Source organism: Branchiostoma belcheri, unplaced genomic scaffold (assembly GCF_001625305.1).
Source record: "Branchiostoma belcheri isolate BF01 breed outbred unplaced genomic scaffold, Haploidv18h27 scaffold360, whole genome shotgun sequence".
Lineage (NCBI taxonomy): Eukaryota > Metazoa > Chordata > Leptocardii > Amphioxiformes > Branchiostomatidae > Branchiostoma > Branchiostoma belcheri.
In genome coordinates, this window is record NW_017803977.1 from 69,939 (window position 1) to 80,220 (window position 10,282).

Genomic DNA, 10,282 nt, shown 5'->3' on the forward strand with positions numbered 1-10,282 from the left:
ATCCCCCTCATTTTCCGAATTTCTTGACCGAACTCATAATGTACGTTATACGCTAGCTACGCTCGCATGAAAAAATACGTAAATATATACTGACTTCATTCGTACAAAACCTGTATGGGGACGTGAAAATAACAGGTAGACATCTTTGTGGTTCAACATTTAGCGAAATTTTGGCGGTTGTTCCGGAAATTTCACGATCGCAAGTCGAACTTGGCCTTAGAATTAGATATCGTCGTACGTAAATCGTCAATTGGGGGAGGGGGGCGTTCGTACGTAACTTCTGTTCTTTCAAAGATTATCCTCTACTTTCTCCGGTAATATTTCAGTTAAACTGGATTAACTTCGTGGCTATTGTGGAAGCCAGCTGAGTATACGTACGCGCCTCGTTTTCGTGCAAGATCACGTGCGTGCGGGACCGCTTTTCAAAATGGCCGCGGAGACTGGAATTACGTCTATTAAAGTTCCCTTTCAGTGGCATTTTGTTGTAACTTTTTTCACCCTCATTGGTAGGACCCCGGCAGGTACCCGGCAGATGCTCTGACGATGTCTTGTAGAGACCCATGTAATACAGAGTTCACGCCTTTGTTGTAATCACCTGATCTGTGACGTCACACATTGGACCCGGTGTTACGATATACACACTTTTATTCGCTGCATCTGGTCTGTGACGTAAGACAATTTGTCCCGGTGGACGGCCGGCAACCGGAGGGGTACCTGTCAGTGTTCTCAAGGTGAGGTCACGGTATATTTTTGTCAGCGGGGCCCGGGTAGAATTTAAGTCTGAATTAAATTCTTCTCGGGTCCCCGCCCGGCCCAAAAATAACCCGGTAGCCGCACGGTATCCCGCGGGGCCACTTAGGAGTTCACGCCCGAAAGTGCCAAAAAACAGCCCGAGAACTACCCGGCAGGGCCCCTTTTTCCAATTGGGACCAAAGTTTTACAGGTACTCAACAATCCCCTACAAGAGGACCTTGTTACTAATGATACATGTATGCTTCTTTAAAATACAAAGTACATTTTGTATGTTTTTTTTTACGTTCTTGAATGTTGGGTGCTACTTTATTTATTAACCCTATCTAGACCGGGGGGGGGCTAAAAGTGCCCGCGGCAACTTTGATGTCACATAGCATCTGAACGGCTAAGGCTAGAACGACCAAACTTGGTGACTTTTCCTAAAATATTGTTGGCAACAATTTTCTATCATTGGAATAAGATAATAATTGTTTGTGTTGCCATGGCAACGGGTTTCTGAGAGGCATTTTTTGCTAAATCTAGTACTTTTTGTTTCAACAATAGAATTTTATGGGTTTTATGTCAAGTTACTCATGGTTTCTAATATTAATAACAGCCCATGTAGTTACGTTTGTGAAGATTAATCATCCAGGATAATACTAATAAGAAAAGTTTGAATCTTTACTTCTGGATAAAATAAGGAAATAATGTCAGACGTTTCAGACGCCGTCCGGCATCTTTCATCAGTGAAATATTCAAAATTGCGATAGAACTCGGAACGGCACCGTTAATTCTAAAAGTATTTATGTTCTAAATAAACAAATAATAAGTTAGCAACAAGCGTTCTATAGATTCTATATACAATACACATGGTAAAGTATTAACTAATGTAATGATAAAGATAAGTGAGTCCCTAGATATGATGTAAAGTAGAATCCCATGTACTTGAAAGTTCAACTCTAAGTCCTCCCTTCCTGTTGAGTGATGGTTTATAAAGTCTTTCATAAATCGCCTCCTTGACTCCACGCTCAAACCAGCGCGCCTCCCGGTCCAAGATGTCCGTTGATTCAAGATGAAAAGAATGTCCTTTATGTTTGTCCAGATGGTGCCATATGGCCGAAGAAAGTCCACTGTTACTGGCCCTGCAGTGTTGCTTATATCTTTCCTTGAGCGGCTGACTGGTCTCCCCGATGTATGTTTCTTTGCATTGATGATCTTCACATTTTAGTCTGTAAATGACATCCGATTTCACACAGTTTTTAAGTTTGTCCTTTGGATGAAACAACATCTGTCTGAGAGTGCGACATGGTTTGAAGTTGGTGGCGATGTTGTAGTTATGTAAGATACGTCTTATCTTCTCCGAAACTCCTTGGATGTATGGGATGGAAATGTTGACTGTTTTAGTCCTGTCTAACTGTGAGTTTCTTGACGTCTTCTTAGATGAGTCGGAAGGCTTAAGTGCTTTGTTAAAAGTCCATTGTTGATATCCACACTTGGATAGAGCTTTCTTGAGGTGATTATGTTCCTTGGCTCTGGCTTCAGCCGAAGTAATCAAGGTGTCTGCTCGATGAAACAAGGTTCTTATCACACCAAGTTTCTGTTCCAAGGGATGGTGAGAATCAAAGATGAGATATTGATCGGTGTGAGTAGGTTTACGATAAACCTCCACCTCAATGTGACCGTCTGTCTCTACATGTAGTTTGGCATCCAAGAAAGGTAGTGTGTTATCTTGACTGGTCTCCTGAGTAAAGCTGATATGTTTGTCAACCTTGTTAATGTGTTCGAAAAAACTGTCCGCCAATCCCTTCTTGAGCCGACACCATGTGTCATCCACGTATCTAAACCAGTTGGCAGGAGGGTACCAGGAAAGCTATTGATAGCTTTAAGTTCGAACTTCTCCATGTAGAGATTGGCCACGATAGGAGATACGGGAGAACCCATAGCGCAACCTTGTACTTGCTTGTAAAACTTGCCATCATAAGTAAAATATGTACATTCAAGGCAAAGTTCCAAGAGTTGACAGATCTGGTTGACTGACAATTTAGATCTCTCTTTCAGGGTGTCATCAGCTTCAAGGAATTCTCTTACCACTTCAACAGCTCCTTTAGGGGGTATGCAGGTAAACAGAGAACATACATCGTAGGATGTGATAATCTCATCATTTTCAACACAAATATCCTTGATTTTGTTGACAAAGTCTTCACTGTTTTTTACATGATGTTATTGAGTTCTATCGCAATTTTGAATATTTCACTGATGAAAGATGCCGGACGGCGTCTGAAACGTCTGACATTATTTTCTTATTTTATCCAGAAGTAAAGATTCAAACTTTTCTTATTAGTATTATCCTGGATGATTAATCTTTCACAAACGTATCAAGGATCAATACGGCAAGTTTTTGCCTGGACTCAGTCAGGAAATTGGAAGATACAAGCAAGAAGATCGCTGATTATCGGAACCACCAACGCTTCAGCCTACGTTGTCTCAAGGCAGGAATCACACCGGTTAGTCTACGTTTAAGAACTTCGATCCATGGTTTTAGAGCTGGCAAGATCATCGCTAGTACAGAAAGGAAGTTACTTAATGAGCGCATACGTCAAATCAACTACAAACTAGATGGACTAAAAGCAAAAGAGAAGGATGTCCATGATGCACTTCGGTTGCGGTTACCCATTAATGTCTTCACGGAAGTTCAGGAGTTCACAACACGGATACAGCTGTTGCAACATGAAAAGGTAAAATTGCGACAACAGAAGAAATTTGAACTTTTGTCCCAAAGAACCAACAAAAGCAGAGCTGATAATGACCCCAATTGGAGGAATTCAAGACAAAAAAACAAAAGGCGGGACAGTTGAAAGGTGGGTTAAGAATTTGAGCAGCCATGTGTTGTCAGAAGCGGAGAAGTCGGTACTTTCAAAAGGTTTAAATTTCGCCATTACGCCTAACAAGATTCCTATCGTGGACATTGTTACTGAAACTGAATCAGATTTACGCAGAGCTCGTTTACCGCACCTACAGGCAGAAGCCGTACGTACAAAAATAGCCACAACATTGAAGACTTCTAAACTACCAGAGAGTAATATTTCCCGTGAAGAAAAGGAAGCTATCAGAAATCTTTCGAAGAACCCAGACATCCTGATTCTGCCATCTGACAAAGGAAGATGCACAGTAGTGTTGGATCAAGAACAATACAAGGAGAAAGTTCATGATTTGTTACAAGATGACAACACGTACTTACCACTAAGGAAGGACCCTACATCTAATTTCAGATCTAAGATAAATGCAGCTCTTAAGAAATTGGAAAGAGACAAGGTGATTGATCGCTCGACGTATCTCAAGTTATACCCAAAAGGACAACAACCGCCAGCCTTCTATGGACTTCCAAAAATACATAAAAATAACATCCCTCTTCGGCCAATTGTTTCCAGCATAGGATCGGTGACTTATCAACTTGCACGGTTCTTAGCCAACATCATTGGTCCTCTGGTTGGTAAATCAGAACATCATGTAAAAAACAGTGAAGACTTTGTCAACAAAATCAAGGATATTTGTGTTGAAAATGATGAGATTATCACATCCTACGATGTATGTTCACTGTTTACCTGCATACCCCCTAAAGGAGCTGTTGAAGTGGTAAGAGAATTCCTTGAAGCTGATGACACCCTGAAAGAGAGATCTAAATTGTCAGTCAACCAGATCTGTCAACTCTTGGAACTTTGCCTTGAATGTACATATTTTACTTATGATGGCAAGTTTTACAAGCAAGTACAAGGTTGCGCTATGGGTTCTCCCGTATCTCCTATCGTGGCCAATCTCTACATGGAGAAGTTCGAACTTAAAGCTATCAATAGCTTTCCTGGTACCCCTCCTGCCAACTGGTTTAGATACGTGGATGACACATGGTGTCGGCTCAAGAAGGGATTGGCGGACAGTTTTTTCGAACACATTAACAAGGTTGACAAACATATCAGCTTTACTCAGGAGACCAGTCAAGATAACACACTACCTTTCTTGGATGCCAAACTACATGTAGAGACAGACGGTCACATTGAGGTGGAGGTTTATCGTAAACCTACTCACACCGATCAATATCTCATCTTTGATTCTCACCATCCCTTGGAACAGAAACTTGGTGTGATAAGAACCTTGTTTCATCGAGCAGACACCTTGATTACTTCGGCTGAAGCCAGAGCCAAGGAACATAATCACCTCAAGAAAGCTCTATCCAAGTGTGGATATCAACAATGGACTTTTAACAAAGCACTTAAGCCTTCCGACTCATCTAAGAAGACGTCAAGAAACTCACAGTTAGACAGGACTAAAACAGTCAACATTTCCATCCCATACATCCAAGGAGTTTCGGAGAAGATAAGACGTATCTTACATAACTACAACATCGCCACCAACTTCAAACCATGTCGCACTCTCAGACAGATGTTGTTTCATCCAAAGGACAAACTTAAAAACTGTGTGAAATCGGATGTCATTTACAGACTAAAATGTGAAGATCATCAATGCAAAGAAACATACATCGGGGAGACCAGTCAGCCGCTCAAGGAAAGATATAAGCAACACTGCAGGGCCAGTAACAGTGGATTTTCTTCGGCCATATGGCACCATCTGGACAAACATAAAGGACATTCTTTTCATCTTGAATCAACGGACATCTTGGACCGGGAGGCGCGCTGGTTTGAGCGTGGAGTCAAGGAGGCGATTTATGAAAGTCTTTATAAACCATCACTCAACAGGAAGGGAGGACTTAGAGTTGAACTTTCAAGTACATGGGATTCTACTTTACATCATATCTAGGGACTCACTTATCTTTATCATTACATTAGTTAATACTTTACCATGTGTATTGTATATAGAATCTATAGAACGCTTGTTGCTAACTTATTATTTGTTTATTTAGAACATAAATACTTTTAGAATTAACGGTGCCGTTCCGAGTTCTATCGCAATTTTGAATATTTCACTGATGAAAGATGCCGGACGGCGTCTGAAACGTCTGACATTATTTTCTTATTTTATCCAGAAGTAAAGATTCAAACTTTTCTTATTAGCCCATGTAGTTTTATGTAAATTTTATCATTAAATATGCATAATTTATGCTAATTTGATGACGTCATTGGCCAAATTCCAAGATGGCGGACCATATCATTAGAACAGGTATATACAGGTTTTTTCCTAAAAATTTCACCAATACTTCCATTTCTTTTTCCACAAAAGGTTTAAATGAAGGTCTTAAGTATGTTTACAATGTATTTTAAGCTTTATCACGAAAAAAAAAACTATTTTTGAAACTTCAACATTGATGATCCAAGATGGCGGATATCTTAAATATGTATGACGTCATTTTATGACGCCACCGGTGTTGCTATGGGCAACATAAGACTTAGTACACCCTAATATTCTGTCATAAACACTTTTGGTAAAGTTATGTTATATACCATTTAGTTTTCAGGGAAAAGCCTATCTAGACGGTTTTGGCCAATAAAATCACATTAATGACGTCATAATGACGTCATATTACGTCATAATGACAAAAAAATTGTAGATATGATAAATTTTCACTAGTACACCATTCTCTGAAAATTTCGTCGTCATAAGACATACCGTAAGCGAGTTCTGAGGGGGGGGTCAAAAGACCCCCCCCCCGGTCAAATCTTGCTCAAAAAAGCCCGGTCTATATAGGGTTAAGTTATAGACTTCTTATAGTTAGTTTTTGATTCCTTTTGCTGCTTCTGCCAGAGATGCTAGGAGTTCCCTTTTTGTTCTTTGTTATTCTTAGCAAAAGTTTCTGCCATGTGTTTGGATGCTACATCATTAAAAAAAAATCAGAAATCTAAATCCTTTATGAAAAACATGAGCTTTTGTAAATGTTTTCTTTTATCTCATTGACTACGGAAATAAGGTGATATTTACCATAAATATTTTGATTCATGGTTTTCTAAATTGAAACAATTTTTGCGTGTGAAATTTCTCTCCCTTGTCAATGATTAATTTAAACATGTCCTAATTACTAGTAATTATGAAATGACCTTCAAATTAACATAATATATGCAAAGAAAGGTTACCCTTTAAGTACTTCACATGACATAAGGTATAAAATTCCAATTATTCACCTATATGGAATCACAGAATTTTTCATTTAAATATGAAAACTACATTATCATTGCATTACATTATCATTTGCATTGTTGGTATCTGTTGACGTTTTACCTGCCATAGCTTACATAGATAACAAGTAAAAAAGTACTATCATATAAAACACGGTTATCACACCTGACCAGAGATTATTTCACTATATACACCTCGGGGTGGGCCATTAACCCTACCTAGACCGGGGGGGGGGGCTAAAAGTGCCCGCGGCAACTTTGATGTCACCTAGCGTCTGAACGACTAGCCGTAGAACGGCCAAACTTGGTGACTTTTTCTAGAATATTGTTAGCAACAAATCTCTATCATTGGAATAAGATACTAATTTTTTGTGTTGCCATGGCAACGGGTTTCTGACAGGCATTTTTTGCTAAATTTAGTACTTTTTGTTTCAACAATAGAATTTTATGGGTTTTATGTCAAGTTACTCATGGTTTCTAATATTTATTTATTTATTGAAAATGCAACAAGACATTACACTGACTCTCAAGGCAGCAAAGCTGATGTTAGAGAGTCAACACATAAGGACAAAACATATAGGGCACATAATATCAACAGTGTGAAATTACAAAAAAAAATGATCATAAGAACCTATATCATTCCAATTAGCCGAGTAAATATATGTACACATCTAAAATAACACATTTGGAGGTCAGAGGTCGATAAAATAAGTCACAGTCAGACTACCTTATATGAGAAAAAAAAGGATACTAAATAACAAGGTTAGAAAGGAACAGCTGGAAGTGCCTAGAAACGGTTTGTTGAAGTGATGTAAGTGTGGAAGGAGTGTGAGAGGCTTTCGTTTAATGTGATGTCATTGCCCGGGGACCCGTTGAGTAGAACGCTGGTGGAGAGGGGCCGTCTCACGAGGCGGTACACAGCAGTGGCAAGGTCTTGTCGTGCCGCTGCGTGCAGTGGGCAGTGCAGGAGGAAATGTGTGACTGTCTCCGAGGTTGCACCACAGGCACATCCCCGGCCGGTGAGGTTAAACTTGGCCAGCGTGGAGTTAAGCTGGCACCAGCCGATGCGGAGTCTCGTGGCAAGTATGTTGCTGCGGCGGTCACCGAGCCTACGGTACCCCTGGTGGTGACGGGATGACAACATGTGGGCTCTACACCTCTGTTTGAACTGGAGGAGAGATGTGGCTTCCTTCACTTCCTTCGGAAGATTGTTCCATAGACGTGTGGTATATGGAACGAAGCTGCTTCCGTAGGTGTTTGTTCTACAGTAAGGAACATGCAGATGTGTATCGTTCCGTAGGCGGAGATTCAATTGTCTTTGGCTGTCTCTGGTGGTGGGAATTAAGAGCTGGAGGTGGGATGGGACAGAACCTGATACCAGTTTGTACATGATCAGGAGTCGGTTGAAGTCTCTCCTGGTTGCGAGACTATCCCACTCCAGTTCTTCCAGGAGCTTGCCATGAGGCGTGCGTGCCATTGCACCTGAGACGAGGCGCCCCGCATGGTACTGGACTTGCTCAAGGGATTTAGCTGCCGTGGAGCTGATGTTGCTGAGGAGGACGGACGCGTATTCCAGCTTGGTGCGGACGAGAGTGTTGTACGCAATCTCCATGGCTTCACGAGGTAGCTTGCTTTGGAGTTTGCCCAGCAGCCCTAGTACTTGCCTCGACTTGCGGCAGACCACTTCTGAGTGTTCCTTCCAGCGAAGTGTATAGTGTATTGTAACACCTAGGTGTGTGTAGCAGTTCACCTCTTCAACGCGCTGGCCTGCTATGTAGATAGGTGGTAGTTTCACTTTACTTTGGAGTGTCCTGATACACATGACTTTGCATTTGTCGGGGTGCAGCTGCAACCCCCAGTCATGGAACCAGTTGGAGACAATACACAGGTCAGCGTTGGTCGTGTTGGCCACTTCAACGGCTGTGCGTCCGGAGTTATACAAAGAGGTATCGTCCGCAAAGCAATTGATGCTGGATTTGCTGGGTAACTCTTGGATGTCATTTAGATATATCAGAAACAACAAAGGCCCAAGGATGCTCCCCTGCGGTACGCCAGCTGTTGTAGAACCCCAGGAAGAAGCCACACCGTTGATGACCACGCGTTGTTGGCGGTTTGATAAGTAGCCAGAGAACCAGTTACAGAGTGGGCCGCTGATTCCGTATCGGGATAGTTTATAGATCAGGCCGTCGTGCCATACGGTGTCAAAGGCACGTCTCACGTCCAGGAACACCGCAGCAGTGCAGGCAACGTTGGGGTCATCTATCGACTTTCCCCAGTCGTCGATTAGACGGAGGAGTTGAAGAACGGTTCCGTCCCCCTTCCTAAAGCCAGACTGTTTGTGGTTCAGGAGGTTGTTGTCCGTAAGATACTTGTAGAGCCTGTTGTGCACAAGCCTCTCAAGAACTTTCGCGACTGTTGGCAGAAGGGCAATGGGCCGGTAGTTGTTGGGATCTGTCTTATCTCCCTTCTTGTGGACTGGTGAGATGTTGGACTGTTTCCACTCTCTTGGGAAGTGGCCGGTCGCGAGTGAGAAGTTGAACAACTCGCACAGGGATGCACTAATTACTGGTGCTGCTTCCTTCAGGAGGCGATTCGGTATGCCATCTGGGCCGGGGGCTTTGTTTGTACGCAAGCCGTGTAGGACATTGTAGACCTCCTCGACCGACAGTTGTATGGTGCTGAGTTCATTTTGTGTGAACTTCGGGAGCCTCTTCATGTAGTCTGGATGGGTACTGTCCTTGGTTGGTCTGAACGAATATGTTATTAAGAAGTTCGGCCTTGTCGTTGTCTTTGTCATGTGTACGCCCCTGACTGGAAAGTGCAGGGATACCCGACCTTCCCTTCCCGGTGGCTCTGTTTAACACCGACCACAGAAGTTTTGAGTCGTCCGGATTCTTAATCCTGTCACCGACGGAGCCATAATACTCGCGTTCAGCACGTCTCAGTTCTGTAGTGAGGGCATTCTTACATTTGTGTGTAGTTGCTCCAGTTTGTTGGTAGGATTTGACTTGTACAGTCGATACAGGTCAGCTTTCTGTGTGATCATGTCCAGTAACTCACCAGTGATCCAGGGTTTGTGCTGTCGACGGGTCAGTTTAACAGTTTTGTGTGGAATTGTGCTTTTCGAGATTTTGAGAAATTTATCCTTCCAGCCATTCCATCTAACATCTATGTTGCCTGTCATGACAGAGGACCAATTTGCCTTGCCTAATTCCGACCTGAAGCGGTCGAAGTCAGCTTTGGCATACTGCCAGACATGCCGTTTGGCGCTGCTTTTGGGAAGATACATGTTAAGCTGGCAAACCACGACCGAGTGGTCGGATGTACCTACAGGTGCTAACGTGTACATCTTGTTAATTCTAGAAGGATCAGAGAGGATGACTAGGTCTAGGACACTATTACTGGTGGGTGTAACCCTAGTACTCTGATGT